The sequence below is a fragment of the Engraulis encrasicolus genome, unplaced genomic scaffold (assembly GCF_034702125.1).
Source record: "Engraulis encrasicolus isolate BLACKSEA-1 unplaced genomic scaffold, IST_EnEncr_1.0 scaffold_110_np1212, whole genome shotgun sequence".
NCBI lineage: Eukaryota > Metazoa > Chordata > Actinopteri > Clupeiformes > Engraulidae > Engraulis > Engraulis encrasicolus.
Genome location: NW_026944581.1, coordinates 19,235 through 41,106, shown reverse-complemented (window position 1 = coordinate 41,106; position 21,872 = coordinate 19,235). Strand labels below are relative to the sequence as shown.

Sequence of the window (21,872 nt, the reverse complement as noted above, 5' to 3'; positions counted from 1 at the left end):
AGCAGTACACTAGTAATTAATCAGTAACTGAATTTAGATAGTAGGTCTAGACCAGTGTTACTCAACCTTTTTTGAACAAATGCCCCCTTGGCCTCATCACAAGCCTCCCAATGCCCCATTAACCCCATCATACTAAGCCTGCCCGCATAATTAAAACATTAAATAGACTAATGCACCTCAATGGAAACTAAGCACTGCCCCCTCTCTGCTGTATCCTTCTCAACGCCGCCCTAGGGCTCCCGAACGCCCCCTGGTGGGCTGTGCCACCCCTGTTGAGAACCACTGATCTAAACAAAGACATCTAGGCGCAGTGTACAGTTGCAACACTGACAGCATTGATGGTAAAGGAAGATGTAGCATAAAATAATAGTCTACAAAAAAGTGTTCAAAAGCTAAATTTAAAAATAGACAAAGACAGTTGCATCACTGATATCATTATCCAACACATGGTAAAAGAAGATGTAGCATAAAATAATAAGATGGGTAACAAGAAAAAGGTTTAAAAGCTATTTAGGGAGGAGGGAAGCTCTTTCATGACAACATGACAACTAACGAAGTTCTTTCGAAATATGTAGGTCTCATCGAAGACTGCCTCCTGGATTGAATGGCCCACCCTTCGCACCCTTAAAGCACAAAAAGAAAGAAAATGCAAAACAAGTTTCACTTCCAGAACAAATAGTGGTACAACAAAGTTTAGCCATCACACTGTAGATTAGTCAAGTCAAGTCAAGTCAGCTTTATTGTCAATTTCTTTACATTTGCTGGTCATACAAAGAATTGAAATTACTTTTCTTACTTGCCAATGCAGACATACACATAGTCCAGGGCTCTAAACTAACGTTTTCGGTGAGAACATAAAGGTTCATTTCGAGTTTTGATTGTAGCCTACATGTTATGGAAAATATTAAACATCAAAATTAAGCGTTGCTTTAATGATTTAGGCCTACCTAACTTAATCATATTCCATACAGCATGTTTCCTGACGACATATGACCAGTGTCGTTTTCATGCAATGTTTGGATATTAATGTTTGTTTGATAAAGTGAGACAGTTGACTTGTTAATAGGCCACTTACTGGCACCCAGACCTTTCTCTCTATCTCTCTCACACGATCAGCATCTCGGCATAGTATCTAAGCCTATTAATAATGCGCCTATTTTTCCATGGTGAACTATAATATCCCTTTTTTCACTGTGTTGAGTTTTGATGTCAACACCTGGGGAACAGGTTGCAGTGGTAGGCCTAGCCCTGTAGGCCTACCTGCAACATCATTTAGTAGACCTACAAAATGAATGTAGGCAGGTAAACGCAAAAAGTTATTAATTAAAAAGTGTATATATATTTTTTTCTTTTCAGACTTTTCATGACGGATGCTATGCTGTGCACTCTCCTGCAAAATAACAACAAATTTGGAGCTAAAATGGACTGATATTACACTGCCAGACCTTTTCTCACTACATTATTGCACTACTGTTCCTGCACTGCACTGTTTTATATAATATTTTTACATTCATATTCATGTTTGCACTGATCATGACATTTATTCCAAAATAAAATGTCAAATTTGCCTCATAGTACTTTGGTTTCCTTTTGTCTGTGGAAGTGTTTTCCTGTACAAAGTGTAAAAAAAAGGCTATTTCTGTACAGTTATACCTCTGTAATACCATTCTAAAGCCATTTCCATCCCAGCCAAGTCACTAAAAACACCTCAAGGGGTTAGCTTTCATTTCTGACCAAGATCATGCATCTATCTCAAAAGATTCTTGTGCAGCAACACTTTATTTGGAGGGTGCGTTTTGGCTATCCAAAAGACACCTTTGGAGTCTCCAAATGGTACTTTCTGGAGACTTGGGAAAAACGCATGTGGCATATCCACACATAATTGTCTTGGGAAAGCTCATACATATCTGTAACAAGATCCCCTTTGACACACAGCTTCAGTGGACTTGGGAGTAAGTCTCAAATGTGTTTCTAAGGCCAAATGTATCAGCTGAACTGATGAAATGTGGTACTACCCTGGGTTTTTCAAAACCGGATTTCAGAAAAGAAGATGTTCCAACCCCTGTACGTCCTTGGCAGTACATCACAAAATCTTCATGTGTCTTCTACAGAGTCTCTTCTTTAAAATGGTAAGAGCCACTTCTACCATAGAAGACTCGATTGATAAATAAAATGAAGTGAGGTACCGTCTCGTCTCCCAACAGAACTTCACGCCACAGCTTGCATTTCTACCATAGAAGACTCAATAGACAAAATGAAATGAAAGGTATTTATTAATACACAGGGAGGCAACATTTCTCTTTGGCGCAGGTCCCCGACCTGCAGAATATAGTTTGTAAAACGGGGGGCTCATATCCTGCCGATGATGAGGCAGGGGCGAAGCCAACCCCCCATTACAGGACAGGGACCAACTGGTGACGGTGGCTCGTGGAGATAAGGCTGAAGAAGGCTGAAGCGGACCAGGGAACCAGGACATCGGGAGACGTAGGTTGAAAGAGATGGAGTCCAAGGAGACGAAGGTTGCAGGAGATGCGGTCCAAGGAGGCGTAGGTTGAAGGAGACGGGGTCCAAGGAGATGGAGGTTGGAGGAGATGGGGTCCAAGGAGACGGAGGTTGAAGAAGACGGGGTCCAAGGAGACGGAGGTTTAAGGAGACGGGGTCCAAGGAGACGGAGGTTGAAGGGGATGGAGGTGGGGCGTCGGCGTCTGCTTATTCTGATTAGCAAAGAGCGGAAACAGACAGAGACTTTTAAAACCAAGCCGTAGACATTCTATTGGCTGAAAGCTGAGGTTAAGCGAGAGACGTGGCGGGGTTCCCCATCCGGGAGCTATGATTGGATAATTAAGGCCAGTGATGAGTGTGAGGAACTGTCTCGTCTTCCTAGCAGAACTTAACGCCACAGGCATACATTTCTACCATAGAAGACTCGATTGATAAATAAAATGAAGTGAGGTACCGTCTCGTCTCCCAACAGAACTTCACGCCACAGCTTGCATTTCAACCATAGAAGACTCAATAGACAAAATGAAATGAAAGGTATTTATTAATACACAGGGAGGCAACATTTCTCTTTGGCGCAGGTCCCCGACCTGCAGAATATAGTTTGTAAAACGGGGGGCTCATATCCTGCCGATGATGAGGCAGGGGCGAAGCCAACCCCAAAGAGTGTGTATGAATTATGGTTACTCACCGGATCCCGTAGGGAAGATCACAACTGAAATATGCAAGGTGGTGGCGAGATAACGTCCTTGCTAGGGGCACCCGGGGGTTAAGGATACTCACCCAGGACTGCGGACAAGAGCGGGACCTGAAGAATGGGCAAGGACAAAACAAAGAACAGTTAAGACATTCAAAGAAGCGACCTGCATAGGTCGAGTTGGGCCACCAACTCCGAGCAGGCCGGGCTACCGGCCGGGCTGGGCAACCAGCCGTAAAATGATGCCGGGCTACCGGCATAGCTGGGCAACCAGCTGAGAACCGAAGCCGGGCCACCGGCTGAGCTGGGCAACCAGCTGAAAATTGAAGTCGGGCCACCGACTGAGCTGGGCAACCAGCTGAGCAAACCGAAGCCGGGCCACCGGCTAAGCTGGGCAACCAGCTGAAAATTGAAGTCGGGCCACCGACTGAGCTGGGCAACCAGCTGAGCAAACCGAAGCCGGGCCACCGGCTGAGCTGGGCAACCAGCTGAAAATTGAAGTCGGGCCACCGACTGAGCTGGGCAACCAGCTGAGCAAACCGAAGCCGGGCCACCGGCTAAGCTGGGCAACCAGCTGACAATCGAAGCCGGGCTACCGGCCGAGCAGGGCCACCTGCTCCACGGAAAACAACTTGCAGTGAACGGAGCGTGCGCTTAGGTGCGGGGTGAAGACTGTGAACGTAGGACGATTAGACAGACTCGAGTGCGAACTGAGCCGAGACGATGAAGCCAGGCAACTGGCTAAGCTGGGCCACCAGCTTCGTGGAGCGCGTGCGACGGTCGATCGGGCCACCGATGACCGAAGCCAGGCCGCTGGCCTGAGTGAAAACCGAGCACAAAAAATATATATATACACATCAAATAAAAATAAAAATGAGAATAAAGCACAATAAACAGTAAGGCCGGGCCACCGGCCTCTGCGAGATTACCGGGCTGAACCGGGCCACCGGACTCAGCGGGCGAGAATAAATGACACATGATAAATAATACAAAGATGACCAAATTGCTCGCGGAATGATCACTGAATGCGATGGTCATTGCGCGAGTCTCGGAAAATAAGTAATTAAATAAACAACCACAACAACAGCAACAATGACAACAACGACAATGACAACAACGATAGGCAGAATTATAGACATGAATAACAATGAAATAATTGACAATGCATGAGAAGGAATTGAAGGGAGACACTAGACAACGAATATATGACGAAGAGAGAGAGGAAGCCACCGCCACCACATATGTGAAGACCACAGAATAAATGATAATCGGCGTGTATCAATAACGAATGAATAACGAGTGGAAAAAAGTGACAATGCAAGAGAAGGAAATAAAAGAAGACACCAGAACAATGAATGTGTGAAGCAGAGAGAGGGGAAGCCACTGCCACCACACATGTGGAGGTCACAGAACAGAGGAAACAATTGGCGTGTGCACGACTGCGGGGTGAGATACCAATCATATACGATTTAGACGTGCACCATGAGGGATAGGCAGAGCCATTTATAGAGCCTATGCTAATTGTGACTGGATACATGCATATGGCCGGGGTAAGAACTGAGCAGATGCAGCCTAACTGGGTTTTAATGTGTAGGCCATTATTTCCGTCGAGATGTAACACTGGTACGGCTGGGCTACCAGCCTCAGTGGAGCTGAATTAGGTCTGAATCTTGGCCACCGGGGACTCAAGTACAGACTGAGTAAGATGAAGCCAGGCTACTGGCCGAGCTGGGCCACCAGCTGCCGTAGAGTTAGATTGTACCGGGCTACCTCAATTGTACTGTATGCTAGAGTATTGAGGCAAACAGGGCGAGGAAGGGTGCATGATGAGAAGGAAGAATAAAGACAGGACGATTGTTACCGGAGAGCGGCCTTGCGAATGCCGCCAGGCCTTTAGAGTGGCGTCGACATCCCGAAGTAGACATAAGCACGGTACCTCATGACACCTCGGGAATGAGACTGGTGAGACCTGAGGTGGTAGACCTTTGGCTGGATGGGAGATGAAATGACGACGGATACCATAGAGACGGGGAGATCCCTTAGCGACGGTGGGAGCCGCACCTCGCCAGGCATGGTGCAAGCCGTATACAAGGGTGTGGGCATTCCAGTCCAAATGTAGAGGCTGGGGTTGACTGAACCTGATGGGAGTTTGAGAGAAAGAATGATTCTCCAGCAATAAAATACCAAACTGAGGTAATGCAGTAGCTACTGTATTGCTTCTATAGACCCCGAGACTTTCACTGCTGCCCGTCCACCTGTAATTCAGCATGGTCCTGTTAAAGCTGTAAAACGAACGCATGCGCAGTCAGAGAACATTTTATCCTGCCATATGGATAGTCTAAATAGCCGGTCATTCCCATCAGACGAGCTGCACAGTCCATTTATCATTATGATTAGGCTACCGTAATTACGGGAAAACACTGGTGGCCAGTCCACCATGACCCGGTGTTCTGACAGGTTTTCCTACATGGTCATATTTCCTACGTAATATTGTTTACAGTAAAATACATAACAGTAACACCAGACAGGGTGGTAGATTTCCGAGATAGAATCGCATGGTCATGTATACAAGTCCTACTACCAAAAGCCTGGATTTTATGTAAGTTGGTAAAGCGGCTAGGGTAACGAGTCGGTTAGCTAAGTTGCCAGGGTCACACTTCAAGACACACATACCAATTCACGATAATAAACGCACAATTGTAGTGAAAATTGTAAATTTAAGTACTGTATTTATCTGTTCCCCGGTAATATTGCACAGTCTTAGGATCAGCTGGTGCTGACGTTTCATGGTCTGCGCTGACGGATCAGAGGCGCAGAAGGGCTAAAAGAAATTACCCAGGCAATTGCACAGTAGGAGGGAAGGCCTACCGCGCACTGAGGGAAAATAGTAACCTTGTAGACCTGTGGGATCATAGATATGGAGTTAGTCTTAGTGCATCTTCAATAACATACAGACATGGGGTCATGCACGGTAGGGATAGCCTACCGCGCACTGAGGGAAAATAGTAACCCTGTAGACCTGTGAGATCTTAGAGATGGAGTTAGTCTTAGTGCATCTTCAATAACGTACAGACGTGGGGTCATGTGTTCATGCACGAAATCCAAAAACACTGGCATGCAAGCTTATAGGAAAATAAACCAGGGATCAGTCAGATGAAATAAAGATTGGTAGCCATTTAGTCGGGCAGAGACTTTGTCCCCACGGAAAACCTTTCCCAGTGAGTAAGGTGAACGCCAGGCGGGATAGTTCCCTATAACACGACAAAAACAAGAGTTAACACATGGTACATTACACATAACCCAGAAATAACTCAACAAGAGGCAAGCAGGCCAGCACGAAAAAACTATGACAATTTTTAAACTCAACTCACTCTGTCATCAGTAATGACCAAAATGCACATGGAGTGTAAAAGTGCTGGTGTGAAAGGCCTACGCGGGGATAGGAGATGGATAATTAGATGTACTTGATTAAATAGGCTACACACTGGGAAAGTGCGAACAGCAGAGGAATTTAAAACAACCGTAAAAAAATAAAAGCCCTTGGAAGTTAAGATGTGTAGGCCTACACGACAAGATATAGCCCAATAAAGGGTTAATGATAAAAATAAAAAAAAAATACACCACCACAGGCCCGCTGAACAGTTCTGCACAAACATGATTAAGGTTGAAGTGTTTATGAAACGAAAACAAAGTAAAGGAATTTGACCATTTCCAGGACAGATTACGAAAGTTCTCAGCCTTGTGAATAACCTGGGATATTGTCTGGGTGATCTTTTGTCCTACAAGTCCTGTTAAAACGTTCCCAAAAAGTGTTTTTTTGGTGACATGCAAATTTTATGCAAATGATATGCGTGACATAGAAGGGGTGAGTTCACCTCATTCCACCTTGTTCAGATCAATGGCGGCTAGTACCAAAACAAAGCGCAGTGTCAAGCAGTGTGTTGCTGGAGGGCCGAACGTTGCCAGCTGCAAAAATGGCTACTTGACAGAAGGAATATCTTTGCACAAGTTCCCTTCTGTGAAGAATGATGGAACTGTGGCCGACAAGGAGAAGGCTAAATCAAGCTAGGGCTCTGTGGATCCAATGCATGGTTTTGAAGCAAGCTCGTGGTCACTGTTGTGCTCTGCACATTTCCACCCCTTGTGCTTCACCACAAATGTGGAGGTCGCGGGCATGGTTGGACTGAAGAGAATGCTATTGCCTCAAGCAGTTCCAACAATTGACATCGCCGGCGTGCAGACTGAAACCAGTGTTGCCAGATTGGGCGGGTGCCTGCCCAATTGGGCTACTTGGGATGAGCGTCGGCGGGCAAAAACGGGAAAAATTGGCCATTTGGCGGTTTTTTCAGCCGTTTTGGGCCCATAGAAGTCAATGTAATTTGTTGAATTTGGGCGGAATGTAGCGCATTTTGGCGGTTTTTGAGAACCTTTTGGGCGGGATTTGGTGAGACACATCTGGCAACACTGACTGAAACTGCCCCTGTAACTGCTCGGGCACGAAGACAGGTGAGTGCACTGCTTTGCTTTAGGCTACTCGTTTTACCTTGTCCATCTGCTTTGTATGTTGTTTTCAGGAAAGGGTAATGCACATTACATGCCAAACCGATGCGAATGCTCTCGGAATATGCACTTTTTATTGATTGTCATTCAACTGGTCAATAAATTGGTTTTGGGAGGATATCCGCACATCAGCGTGGTGCTCTCAGTCGAGGACAGCCAACTCACAGATTGGGCTACTCAGGGCTTTTTCTGAACGGGGACATAGGGGCGCTCCACCCTCATACCTCCGTGGGTGCACCCTCATACTTTATTTTTATATATATATATATATTTGAGCGCTCCTAATAAATTTCTCATTCATGGGGGGGAACACCCCCCTTCACCCCCTGTAACCTGCCATGATGCTCCCTCATGCCAAAAAATCCTAGAAAAAGTCCTGCTGCTTAGCGAATAAACAGAGATGCACATAGCGTAGGCCTACTTTGAAGCGTTGATTGTTTGTTTTTAGTATTGTGGTGCACGTGTGGCTGACGTTTGGACACACCTCGTCCTCAGAGTCCGGCTGAGGGACACGCGACGCCTGTGACTTTGAGCACAAAAAATAATAATAATGATAAACGCTAAAAATATGCTGAGGACTCAGGCTATATAGGGCGTTTTTCCAACAGCCTAATACCTCCGTTTTTTCTCTAGTTGATGATATTTTTGCATGTAGCCTACATGCATTTCAATCACACTATATCGCGCAATTGACTCAAAATGCCCCCCATTTGTCAACAAATACACACGCCATGTCATCTGTGGGTCATGGCAAAGCAACCGTAACCATAAACAAAACGAACTGTCAGGCTATGTCAACAATCGTCACTTCGCCTGTCAGACATGTCACTTTCTGCAGATGTATCAGTGCCTCTGAAATAGATTTGTGCTGCTGTTTTTTTTTCTCATGAGGTTGGATGTGTGGTTTTTCGACACGCTGATGTTTGTATCAGAATTTTGGTTCCTTTTGTGGGTCCATCAAATGTGTGTTGTTTTCTCAGATCGCCATACTAGCAAACCAGGGACTCTCCTCTTTGATGTCACAGCCCAGCTCATTAGTCGCACCAAATTTCACAGAATTCACACTTTGAGTTGCCATTTTCACAAGTTCCTCCAGGATGATTGGGTTCAAAGTCTCATCGATGCTATCAGAAAAAACAAGGCTTTAATGGGAATGACCGTTTGTTTTCGTTTCATAAACACTTTAAGAATAAAAACAGAGATTTAAAAAATAGACCAAGTTCTAAATTCGATGAACGTCGTCCGCGATACGGCGGGTCCAGAAATAGCGTGCTCGACATGAAAGTATACCGTGCGTTGCCTACTGAGATCCACTGAGAACAGGAGGTGTTTGAGGCGTGTGCGTGCGCCGGACAGGATCATGGCTGAACTTGCAAGGAAGAGTGTGGGAACGGTTGACAACTGTCATAGCGAAATTGAATTCATACAACCTGCGGGGCAAACCCATTTCGACGAGCAGAACGTCTCGAATACCGGAATCTGCGACAACGTCGGGCGATTCACAGAAGCGGCCGGTCACATAGGGAGCCCCATCAGAGCTCGAGACAGACAGGTGCGTTAACGAGAGTGCGTGAGCGATTTCGCAGCCTTTTAAGCTTGACGCGGGTAATGCGGCATACTGTGCAACTGGGCACGGCTTAACAAGATGAATAGTAAACGATGATGAATGTTAGAGAGTTAGCAAGGAATCTGCATCGATGTTGAGACCAGCGCGTCGGCGTCTGCTTATTCTGATTAGCAAAGAGCGGAAACAGACAGAGACTTTTAAAACCAAGCCGTAGACATTCTATTGGCTGAAAGCTGAGGTTAAGCGAGAGACGTGGCGGGGTTCCCCATCCGGGAGCTATGATTGGATAATTAAGGCCAGTGATGAGTGTGAGGAACTGTCTCGTCTTCCTAGCAGAACTTAACGCCACAGGCATACATTTCTTGATAAGTCAAAGTATGCAGACACAAGAGCCATTTAAGTAGATGTTGTGCAAAACCTCAAAAAAACTCAAAAATAGCCCCGAAGCTTAAGAGGTTAAAGTTGTTATTGAAATTGTCAGGAGGAGCAATTACCAAAATGGCGCTATCTAAAAGAAGAAAAGTTGATGTAGAGCAGGGATACCCAACCATTCGATCGCTGGTCCAGTATATCTCGAGTGGAGTGGCAGTCGATTGCGAGACATGTTGTTTAATATGACGGGGAAACGCTGTTTAATATGACGGGGAAACGCTGTCTTGCAAAAGTATGTAGCGACAGGCTGGTACTGTAGCCATTCTGTAATATAATTAATTAGTGCTGTCAATCGATAATTTTTTTTAATCGCAATTAATCGCATAAATGCCATCGTTAACTTGCGAATAACCCTCTAACCGCCAAAGTCGCAGAATTGCGACGGCACGTCATCATGAACAAAAGCACATGTAGATAAAACCAACGGTCTAAAGGTGCCGGTATGCTTGCTGCGAGCTGTAAATTACGCGCGTCACCGCGAGCAACCGACAGCACATGCTTGCTTCAAAAGCAGTTGACCAAGACGCAAAATACTGGCGGTATCATCCAGGGGGCAGAGAGCACGCAGCATTGGGATGCGGAAATTGGGAACACAGATGGCAAGGAAAACAACAAAACAAAAAGAGGGGCTCCCTGGGCAAGGAAAGAATACTGCTACTACTCCTGTATGTGCATGCTCCTTTTTCAAAGTGCAACAAGGAAGTATGATCACAAATGTTTGAAATTTCGGACAAACTCAATGAGACGCTCTTAAAAGTTGCTGCCATTGTCGTGTTCATATCAAGCACACGCGTGGTACTGCGCAGTCCATATTACGATCGCCCCCAGCGAGTTTGAAGATATTGCACCTGACGCACGCATTTGGCTGCCGTGTCCAACGCGCGAGACATTAACATTAAATACGCATGTTAACGCGTTCATGAACGAATCGTGCACGCGCTCGCGTATCTTGCAGCAAGCATACCGGCACCTTTAATGGTGTTCTTCCCCCTACCAGTAGTTGGCAGACATGTTATCCTTTCAAACAAGACCAAGATTATGTCATTTTGTAGTTTTGTAGTCTATGGTAGATTAGTATAAAAGTTGCGACCGTGGTCGCGACCACAAATGCGGAAGTAGCCACTCGGCATCTTTGTCTCGAGGCGTGCGAGTTGAGTTTGTGTTGTTATTAGCGAACTATCAGCGAGCTATTTCATCATGGCTAGTAAGAAGTTGAATCGTGATGAAGTACTGTGCATGTTATTTTCCCATTCTGATTCTGAAGGACAGTTTTTATCTCACGAGGAGGATAATGATCAGACGACCACTCTTTTTTTACCGCGGTGCAACTGTGTCCTGACCCTTTCTGTGAAAGAGTTTCACAAGCTAAAAAGGTACAGGTTGATACAGATAGAAACACTTTGTAAAACTATTTTGTAATGGTTTGTGAATCCATCCTGTAAAATTGCCTCTCTGGCTGTAGCAAGTTAGCTAAACAACCAGACGGAGGGAGACACAGAGAAGATGTATGTGTGGGAGTGAATGAGTGAGTGAGTGAGTGAGTGAGTGAGTGAGTGAGTGAGTGAGTGAGTGAGAGAGAGAGAGAGAGAGAGAGAGAGAGAGAGAGAGAGAGAGAGAGAGAGAGAGAGAGAGAGAGAGAGGCGCTTCTGATTGGAACAGTGCGAGTTTCTTATTAACCCCTGAAGTGCTAGGGAACAGCAAGTAGTGGCTGTAATATTGAGTTGAGGTTTTGGTTAAAATCTACCAGCAGTGAAAACAAGCAAATATGAGAGAAATAATTCATTGCCCTTCACTTAAAAGTAGCTTACTATGATGTGATGTGTGTTATCCAAATAAATATCCACTCTTGTTCTTGTATTTTGTGTCATTTTAACAAAATGATCTGGATGGGATTATTAAAAAATGCTGCTGTTTCAGTGCAGAGTAGACTATTATGACAGTGTTATATTGAGATTGGTGTGATTTTACCGGCAGCTGGAAAAATATTGCATTACAGGACATAGAAACGTTGCAATATATATATATATTTTTTTTAATAAAAATAAAAAAATAAAAATTTAGTACCGAAAAGTACAGAAATACATGTTGGTACCAGTACCAAAATGTTGGCATCGTGACAATGCTAATTGAGACTAGAGTCTCTTCTGCCAGGGAGTCCTGGTCAAAATGGCAGCATACATATAGTTACAGACAAAGACAAACATATAGACAAAAAGGAAAATAAATTTACAAAAATCACATTAAGAAGTATAATTTACATGAAATGTTTTATGAGATAAAAAAAGTAGCCTATGTGCAGCATGGTCAGAAACAATGACTCTCCTCTGTGTATACTGTATTATAATACTGTACATGCATAAACATTTATTTCTTAGTGAGAAAACCAATAAGCCTGGGGATAATACTTTTCAAACAAAGCTTAGAACGTTAGCCTATGACAGCTGAGCAGCTCTGACAATCATAATGACAACTTGAAGATACAAGTGTAGTGGGCGCAGCAGGGAGGACTGGAGACAACACCACGTTTTTTTCAAGGAAGGGGCTGTGACGACACCCTTTTTTGTCAAAAAGAAAACGGCACATTTGATGCTCTGTTGATCATATGCAACAGCCAAAAAACTCTTGAAGTTGCTTTAAACTTTGTTTGTAGTCTTAAAATGGACTTAGGATTCAATACGAACTACTTTGGGGCTGTATAGAAGTATGCAATTTTAATAAATAGTTTGTTTTAGGAATAGCACTAGTTAGCTGCCAGCAGAGATGAAAGCCATCAACAGTGTTAGGAGCTAGCTACAGCTATTGTTCAACCAATCGGGTCCTTAAGCACACAGTTTGCAACAAATGTTAGTCCATAACTTTCAAAAACGAGGCATTTATTTACAGGCTGATACTGTCTGTGTTGACTACCTCACACACAGACTGAAAGCACTCGAAGGAGGAAGCCGAGTAGGGAGAGACAAGGGGAAGGGGAGGATCAGGGGGGCACGAGTCTCTGCTAGCGTCTGTAAGTACACCATTATTTTTTCTGCACGATCCTAACTGCACATGCGCACCACACAAGACTGCACTATCCGCGCTGCGAATGTGCAGCACGGTTCGTGGACCGTTGTCGCCCTTTGTTTCGCTGATCTGTAAGGACCTAGAAAGTCTCTGATTAATTCCATCTTTATTGTGAATTGTAGCCTGTCAAGACGCTGACAAAACACACTTCATTTGTAATCATAGGCCTCGGCTATATTTGACAGACAGAATTCATGCTACCCATTCACTAATGTTACGTTTTTCATGAATGCTTACCACCACGACCAAGTATTCATTATGACTGGGCAATTTGCACTTTTCCTACGTGAAAAGAGGGATCTTCTCCATAGTTCGCCATTTTGAATGTCCAGAATTAGGCATTTTAGCTGAAAAAATGACTGTACTTGGGGCATTCTGGACAATATTAGTTTATTACCTTGTAACCTTTCATGAAAAGATCAAATTTGGCAATAGGCAACCCAGTTTCAATGAGTAGCATAGTCACAGTACCTTTTTTGGCCATTTCCTGCACAGAGAACCTTTAACTTTAATAAACCCAAGAAAATGATTCCTTAGACCACCATTATAATATTACGAGTATTTTCCCCATACTACATTTATAACATTACCTGGTGTGTCAATAAACCACGAAAAATGCCATATAGCCTCGGCTACTCGAATAAAACAAATGTTACAGACGGGTTTTTAGCGAAACAACACTTGCAGATCGGCTTCTAGCGAACTCAAGGGTGACAATGCTCCACGAATCGTGTTGCACATGCACAGAGCGGATCATGCAGCCTTGCCTGGTGCGCATGTGCAGATAGGATAGTGCAGAAAAGAATCGTGTACTTACAGTGTCTTCTGTAAACCGGCATGCTGGGAATTGTAGTTAAGCTATCACTGCAACCCGCGGTCGGGCAGTTTATGAAAAAACTTCACTGGGTCAGATTAATCGTTTAATCTCACGATAAAAAAAAATATCGCCGTTAAAAAGGGGTAGCATTTTTTTTTAAAGATATGTTTATTGATTTTTCACTTAAAAAAACATTACATAAAACAAAATCACAACAACAACAGCTCAGTTACACACACAAATAATCATTATGAGAATACAAAATAATGACAGCTGCAAAGCGTTTATACAGAGCGATGTTCAATGATCTCTATCAAATCCCTTTAACACAATATCAGATACACTAGGGTTTAAGTAATTCAAATATGGTTCCCAGGTCCTAAAGAATAGTCTAGAATTTGAATGTAATGCACAGGTTAGGTATTCCAGGGGTATCATACCATGCAGTATATCATGCCAGCCCTTAATAGTAGGGACTTTGTCACTGATCCATTGTAGTAAGGGACAAAACATACCAAGGCGGAACGGAACGGTCGCAGGACGGACGCGGTCTTTCTGCTTAGTTTTGGCCGGCGTGCTTTTCTCTGCCTTGCACACTGACAGCGTCGGCGTGCGCGGCCAGTCCTATTCAAAACCCTAGCCACAGCCAAAGCTAGCATGCTACTTTGCCATTCATTTGAATGAGACACCGCCGGTCGCCGGCGTGAAAAATACGCTCGAGTTCTATTTTCCAAATGCAGCGCAGCGCGGCGCGGAGCCGGCTCCCGCGCCGCTGACGCTCGACTACCGCCGGTTGGTGTGTAAGGACAGATAGGTTTCAATGTATTTTCACTGACGCCGGTAAAAACCGTGGCCGTTCCGCGCCGCTTTACCGCCTTGGTGTGTCAGACCCCTAAGATATTTTTCATGGCTGCGAATGTCAGAATACAATTAAGTCTCTGGTTCTTCACCAGTAGGCCTGGGAGAGATTTTGGGTCCATGTCCAGTCTCGTATCCATTTCTGTTATAATATTGCCCCAATAGATTTGCCCCTGCAATTTGTGACATGTCCATAGGCAATGTGCTAAAGTACCAACTTCCGTCTTACATTTCAGGCACATAGGTGACAAAGTGTGATTGAACAAATGTCTGCGATGAGGAGATATATGCATTCTATGCAAAATTTTGAGCTGTATTCCTTTAACCCGGTTACAGACTGAAATGACTCCAACGACTTTGCGAGTCGCTCTGCATCCTTTGGAGAGACGTTTTTTTTTCTGCTTACCGTCCACTGTCACCCTCAAGGTGTCTGGGTACAGGAGGGCATACTCGACGTGTATTTTCCTCAGTCGCGATTTGACATCGTCGAATGCTCTGCGCTTCCGTACTACTCCAGCCGAATAGTCATTGAAGAATGATATTTTGGGCTCTGTGGGTTCCGACAGCGATTCTTGCGCTCCTCGCAGTCTTGCCGCATCTATGACTCGCTGTTTATCCTGCCAGTTGTGGAACTTCAGTATCAGTGGCCTTGGTCTTTCACCTTGGTTAGGGGTTTGCTTGTCGGTTTTGTTTTGGCTTCCGCTGTGCCTTGGATCGGTGAGCCCGGTCTATTTTCACGCGATTACCTTTCACCGTCATTCGGAGGTGTTGAGGGATCGATGTTTCAAGGAATTTCACAGGGTCACTGCCTTCAGTACTCTTTGGCAAGCCCGCGATACGTACATTGCATCTGCGGCCCCGATTGTCCAAGTCATCCACATGTTCAATCAGATCACAAACCTGCTTTTCCAACGCAGCTATCCTAGTCTCGGAAGACAGAGCCGCTTCCTCGACATCCACAATTCGCTGTTTATCTTCCTAAACCCACGTTGCAACAGCTTGTATTTGCGATGTCTGCTCCTTAATGGCTTCGAGAACAGTTTAAATGTTCTTGTCAATGACTTTCGTAAGACTGACCTTGACATTATCCAACGCCTCAATAAAGCTAGGTTCCATGGCGCTTGCACTGGTCTGTTCGCCTTTCGCTGCCTGAGATTTGTTTTTTCTTCCCGACTTTCTTCGCCTCCATATTTGCTTTCTGGCTAAAATAAGTGTCCAGGCTCATATTTAGAGTACTTCCTTCGAATGAATTTAGAATATATTTAGTATCAACATGTGACTGTTTGATTGACTAGCCAGATGATGCACTTTTTGTGTAAAACTCACTTGTTTACCACCACACATGCTTGACGCCATCTAAACCAAATTTGTTCATCTTGGTCTCAAGAGAGATGAACAGACCAAGGATATGGATCACTGGAACCATGTTGTGTGGTCTGATGAGACCAAGATAAACAAATTTGCTTTAGATGGCGTCAAGGATGTGTGGTGGTAAACAAGTGAATTTTACCCAAAAAGTGCATCATCTGGCTAGTCAACCATGGTAGTGGGACTGACATCGTTTGGGGATGTATGAGGAAGGAAATGCCTTCAACATTGGAAATCTGAATTACACCTAAAGAAGCATGCATGTCAACATGTACTGTGACTACAGAAGTAGATCACGATACTCTCCATAGGGCTTCATTCAAAACTCACACCCATCTATTTTTAGCCAGGTGCAGACTCAAAATGTAAAATTTCAATGTAAAGAAAGGTTGAAACACACACCGATGACCTCCCTTTTAAACCCTTTTTTTCTAAATGAAAAAAGGAATCTAGTTGCTGCCAAAGATGGTTCTACAAAGTATTAAGCAAAGGCTGTGAATACTTAAGTAAATATGATTTCTTTGTTTTTAAATTTAACACACTTTCAAAAACCCTTAAGAACTCTTTTTTTCAATGGGGTTTTTATGTTACATTTTGAGGACAGAGATTAATTGAATACAATTTGGAATAAGGCTGTAACGTAATAAAATGCGGAAAAAGTGAAGCGCTGTGAATACTTTCCGGATTGACTGTATATGTTTTCCGAACAAAACCTCTCACTACATCATAACAACATTGCTATGACATTACCATGAGCTTAAGACATAGCTATTACAACTTTGATGACAGTGAGGTTATAACATGGGCTCTGCGCAAAGGGGTTAAAAGAGAGACAGGCAGACAGACCCTCTGTGGCCCAAGGAGGGACGAGGCAACCACAGTAGAAGTAACGCACAGTGTTCCGTACAGCGCCACCTCGCAGAATGGCGTTTCCGCAATCAAAACAATGCCATTCGGTGTGATGACAACCATCACACGTATTGAATGGCTCATGTGAAAGAGGAGGTTGTCGTCTTCAAAATAAGACCACATCGACTTACAGTGGAACATTGTGGTTAATGTATGGATTGATTATTTGTGCCAAGTGCCGGTTAGCCATGAGCCGCTAGCTTCCGTCGGCCTGAACAAATAAGTAACAGTATTCCGTACATCTGATTTACCTTAAAATGCTGCATTAGCAATGGTTTTCATTCAATTATAATGTTGGTGTGTTTGTTTGTTGTCAAACTATCCCTTCAAAACAGAGTTTGAATGACTACAACACGGTAAAGATAACTTTGAAAGCAACATGCATGCTAGCCGGAAGTAGCTTGTTGCAACCTTGTTGCAACAAGCTACATTGCAGCCAAGAACGGCACTTCCATACGCGGTTGCTATGTTATTTTTACCGTGTTATATTCACTTAAACTCTTCATGGAACGAATAACAATTAGTTTAGCACTTCACAAACACATACACATTAGATCGGTCATGAAAGCCATTGGTAGTGCACCGTTTTAATGTAATGAAGTTGTACGGAGTACTGTTACTTATTTGGTCAGATGTTTTCGGAATACTGTTACCTATTTGATTTAATCAATCAACCCATACATTAACCACCGCAATTCTAGTTGGTCTTATTTTGAAGACGACAACCTCCTCTTTCAAATGAGCTATACAATAGGTGTGATGGTTGTCATCACACTGAAAAGTTTGTTTTAATCGCGAAAACAGCATTCTGCGAGGAGGCGCCGTACAGAACACCGTGCGTTGCTTCTACAGTAACGCCCACTAACAGACAGTATGAAAAGAGTTATACGTACCCTTTGATGATCACAGTGCAGTCTGGACGCTTTATTTTTATTTCCTTTATTTGCTCCATCATATGTTCATCAATATATTTGAACTTCAACCTAATCAAAAGAACAGAGTGAACTGTAAAACACATAACAACTGACCTTACATAGAAATGAACTCACGTTTTTGTATTTTGCTGAGCTTGCTCATACAAATTTAAGGTTATCAAGTAAGCTACTGTATTTTCCGGACTGTACGTCGCACCAGCCAAAAATTCTAATGAATAAGAAACGACATATGTGACCGGGTGTTGCGTCTTACTGTTATGCTGTTTTTATGTCTACACATGTAGCCTACACGCATTAATGCACACTCATGTACTCATTAGCGCACACACATACACTCCCTCCCAGTGGAGGGAGCACTGATATTAACCTGACTCTGGTCTTCTGCAACCAGAAGCCTGAACCACAGGACACATAAAAGGAAGAGGAAAACTAAACAAAATGTTTAACCCAGATGGTTGTGCTCTCCAGCCACAGGTTGGCCATCACATTAAGGATGGCTGACGCACCCTCATTGAATGATGATATGGCCATGCTTACAGCCGCCTCCACTCTGTTTCTCCCCACAAACACTGTTTTTGGGCAGCGAGCCCATATAACTGAATACTTGTAACTTGTTATGTACTCTCTATGACTTGTAATGGTCTCTATTTGCTAGATGCCAGTGTTTTGCAACAGCCTACATGATAAAACTAAATTGGGATACTTCTGTCTCATGAAAAGGCCTGTGCACATCACTGGGCCAGTAAATAGCCAAGGTCTATTTTTATTTTTTTGTTTTGTTTGTTTGTTTGTTTTGTACAACCTCACATGGTAACATTGAGGGTATGAAGTCAGAGATATCATTGCATGTTCTCAGTTGAAGTGCACACCAGATATATTATAATGCGCTTTTTTAGGGCGAAGGAACTGGAGAGACCCCTGACAGGCAGTCCTGATGCAACCAATTCTGCTGCTTTTAGGATTGTGTCTATGATTTTTTTGCCACTGAATTGAAAACAGAAAACATTTTCAAAAGCATATTTATGTTATGCCATTTTGTTACTCTACTGTTATGAATCTTTTTTTGCATTCATGACATTGTAGGCTTTTGTCAAATTATTTATTTTAGCCTAATCTAATATTATGTTGTTATGTTTACTACTAGTGGAGTAACATAGCCTACTTTGGCCTACCTGTCACGATAATGTGTAGGCCTGCAGCCTACTTAATACAGTAGGCCACATATTTATAATAATTCATCTTTCTATAGCCTAGGATACCTGTAACTCTTCTGTCATGTCGCTGGTACATTTTCAAATGAAGGGAAGGGATCCCAAAACCTTGCTGATCGTTTTCAGCGCAGCATAACCCATGCCCAAATCCTGTGCCAAAAGCGCTGTGCGCACATTTATGTCAAAGGCGACATCTCCACAGGTCTCACTTTGCAGTCGTGTGAACGCATTTTGCCTGTAACCACCCTCTGCTTTACAACTGTTGCGCTCAGAAGCAGACTACTGCAAAAGCCCTGGTTGTTTGGATGACTGTTTATTGACAGATCCGATTCGGTATAGTTAGGACACAGATTATCATTATCATCTCATTTAGACGAGAGACGGACCATTGCTGGGTCTCGCACTCCTCAGTTTGCGAACAACTTACGACCGCACGTGCTGTTCCCTGGATGATTATGTGCCAATTCGACCGGCTGATATATTATCACGGACCTTGCTGAACACAATTGTGTCTTTCTTTTTGTAAACTGTTTCGTACAGCAAAGATATTTTGAAGTTCCCGCAGCAAGCTAAGACGGAAATGTCAAAAAGTCCAAAAGACAATCTACTTTAGTCATCTAAACCCCCCTTCAGAGAGTCAGGATTGGTTGCTGAAAAGAAAGGAAATGCCCATATTTGGATAACACAGCCCTCTGACAGAAACTCAGTGCTTTAAAACCATACCAGACATGACAGATGTCGTGTAAAAAGACAAGACGCGGAATGCGGTCAAAGGCAGAATTCTTGGTAAATTTAGGTGAAAATGGATGCCGCAGTTGAGCAAAATATGCTGAAACAGACACTTATATGTGTAATTTTAACGTTTTCTCTATGGCAGTATGAAAGATAACAAGTTAAAGATGCAAATTAGCCCAAAATCTCAAATTTGACCAGGGCATGAAAAAAATCGATATTTCACCTGCCGTGTCTCGCCTTAAGCTCATAGTATAACCTCCCAACTGCGAAATCCAAAACTTCAATAAATATAAATGAACATGTAAATCATGCCTGTATTTTAATTAGATACCCCACAGTGATTGACTTCTACACATTTCTACCTAGGAGTAATCAAAACATTTAGAATACACATTTGAATGTGCTGGATCCTGTTCAAATCGCTGATATTGTTGGAATAGATATGCTTAAATAGGCATAATTGAGTATGGCTCATGTCTACATACAAATAATGGCTGCCAGGATTTCAGTGAATATTGGGGCGGTGTCACGTCTACTCTAATGTTCTCCTTTTTTTTTAAAGTATTTTTATGGGCTTTTTCGCCTTCAGATAGGACAGTGAAGAGCGACAGGAAGCGAATGTGGAGAGGGAGCGTCACAGCCCTTATAGAACAGCCTTGCCACTCGCTATTAAGCCCCATTGTACCAGTTGTTTGTATTAGTTCTATGGTTTTTGGCTGCAGTTCCAATGAGTTCTCCACTAGTCGCGCATTGGAGACCAGAATGAATGGGACCCAATGGAGCTAGATGCTAAAAATCTTAATTTTCAACCAGGTCTCATCAACAAAGCTCAGATTCAAATGTCTTTCTGGAGACTTTAATAAGGGTTTCACTCAAAAGTTTAATAAAAAAGCACATATGTCCGTTTGATTTTTTACAGGAGGAGTTTTTGTTGCTCACTACTCGCTAGCATTTTGCTAAGGATGTGACGTCATAGACACTTAAAATCACTTTTTAAGCATATGCGTGGCTCAAAAGATCTAAAACTCAGCCGTGGCAGCTCTAAATCTGCCATAGAACTACTACAAACCTGCTTCGTTTCGGAAACCTTTAATACACCGTGAAACCAACCAGTGGCGTATCAGGGTTTATAGAATCTATGACGGGGTAGGGATGGCAAATGACCCGGGCCGGATTTGAACCCTGGGTGCAACCCTTGGACATACAAGCCCATATATGGGAGGCTTAGCGCGCTAGTTACTCCAGCAATGTTTTGCAGGCAATACCGCACACTTGCACACCGCTCTTACCGTATTCTCTGTAGAGTGGGATGGCGGTTGACTAAGGAGAGGACGTCAGATTCCCAGCTGTTATTGAGACATCTTTCCAGCTGCATTTTCACCTCCTTCAGGCCAGGTATGCGGACAAGGTAGGAGAAGAGCTCATCCAAATTATAATCAGCATCCAAATACTCGTCATCGCTATCAGGGCCCACAAATTCAGAGCTGCACACACACACACACACACACACACACACACACGAAATTGTCACGCAAAACAAGTGGAAAAAAACATTGGCCCGAATACAACAGGATGCTGAATATAAGACAACCTCCCTTTAGATGGTTAATTTTATAGGTTTTTTGGAGACGAACATTTTTATTTCACATACGAAAAATCGCTGTTTAAGAATCAGTTCACATTTCATACATTGAATGCCATGCTGTTTTTGGAATTTTGGCGGTATAGAGTGCCGGCAATCTTGACAATGTTGAACATGAAGAGCTGCATTGCAAAATATCGTAGGCCTATGTCTATTTTGGGAGAATTTGGGTACAGAGCATTAACTATCATGTTCATTCCCAATATTTTTTCATTAGAGTATTTCTTGAGCTAATTGAAGGCCAATTACGTGTTTTGAAAATGTAGGATGTACTATTACTATTAAAAGTCATAGAAGTTAATTAAACTGAATTCAAATTGATACCCAAATGCAGCATATCTACCATAATGCTGCCAAGCAGCTTTAATTAATTAGGAAAATAAATTAGCATGACCACATGGAACCCTAGGTATCTGATTAACTAATAATCATCAGATACATGAAATGGTAAGATTATGAGGTTGTTTTGTACAAACCTACAAAGCATACTGTTTTTTTTGTTGTTTTTTTACAAAGCGACATACTTGTTTATGAAGAAGTTGACAAGTGGTCATGACATTGCCCCCCTTCCAACTCCGCCCA

At 43.3% G+C, this 21,872-nt stretch overlaps 1 long non-coding RNA gene across 1 annotated transcript; it reads right to left on the bottom strand.

Moving 5' to 3' along the window:
* Window positions 1–518: 518 nt before the first annotated feature.
* Window positions 519–21,127, bottom strand: LOC134442053 (uncharacterized). The gene is made up of 3 exons (XR_010033281.1): window positions 20,938–21,127; window positions 17,661–17,750; window positions 519–623 (listed from the first exon to the last, which is right to left on the bottom strand). It is a non-coding gene; the product is annotated as an uncharacterized LOC134442053 (long non-coding RNA).
* Between the last annotated feature and the right edge of the window lie 745 nt (window positions 21,128–21,872).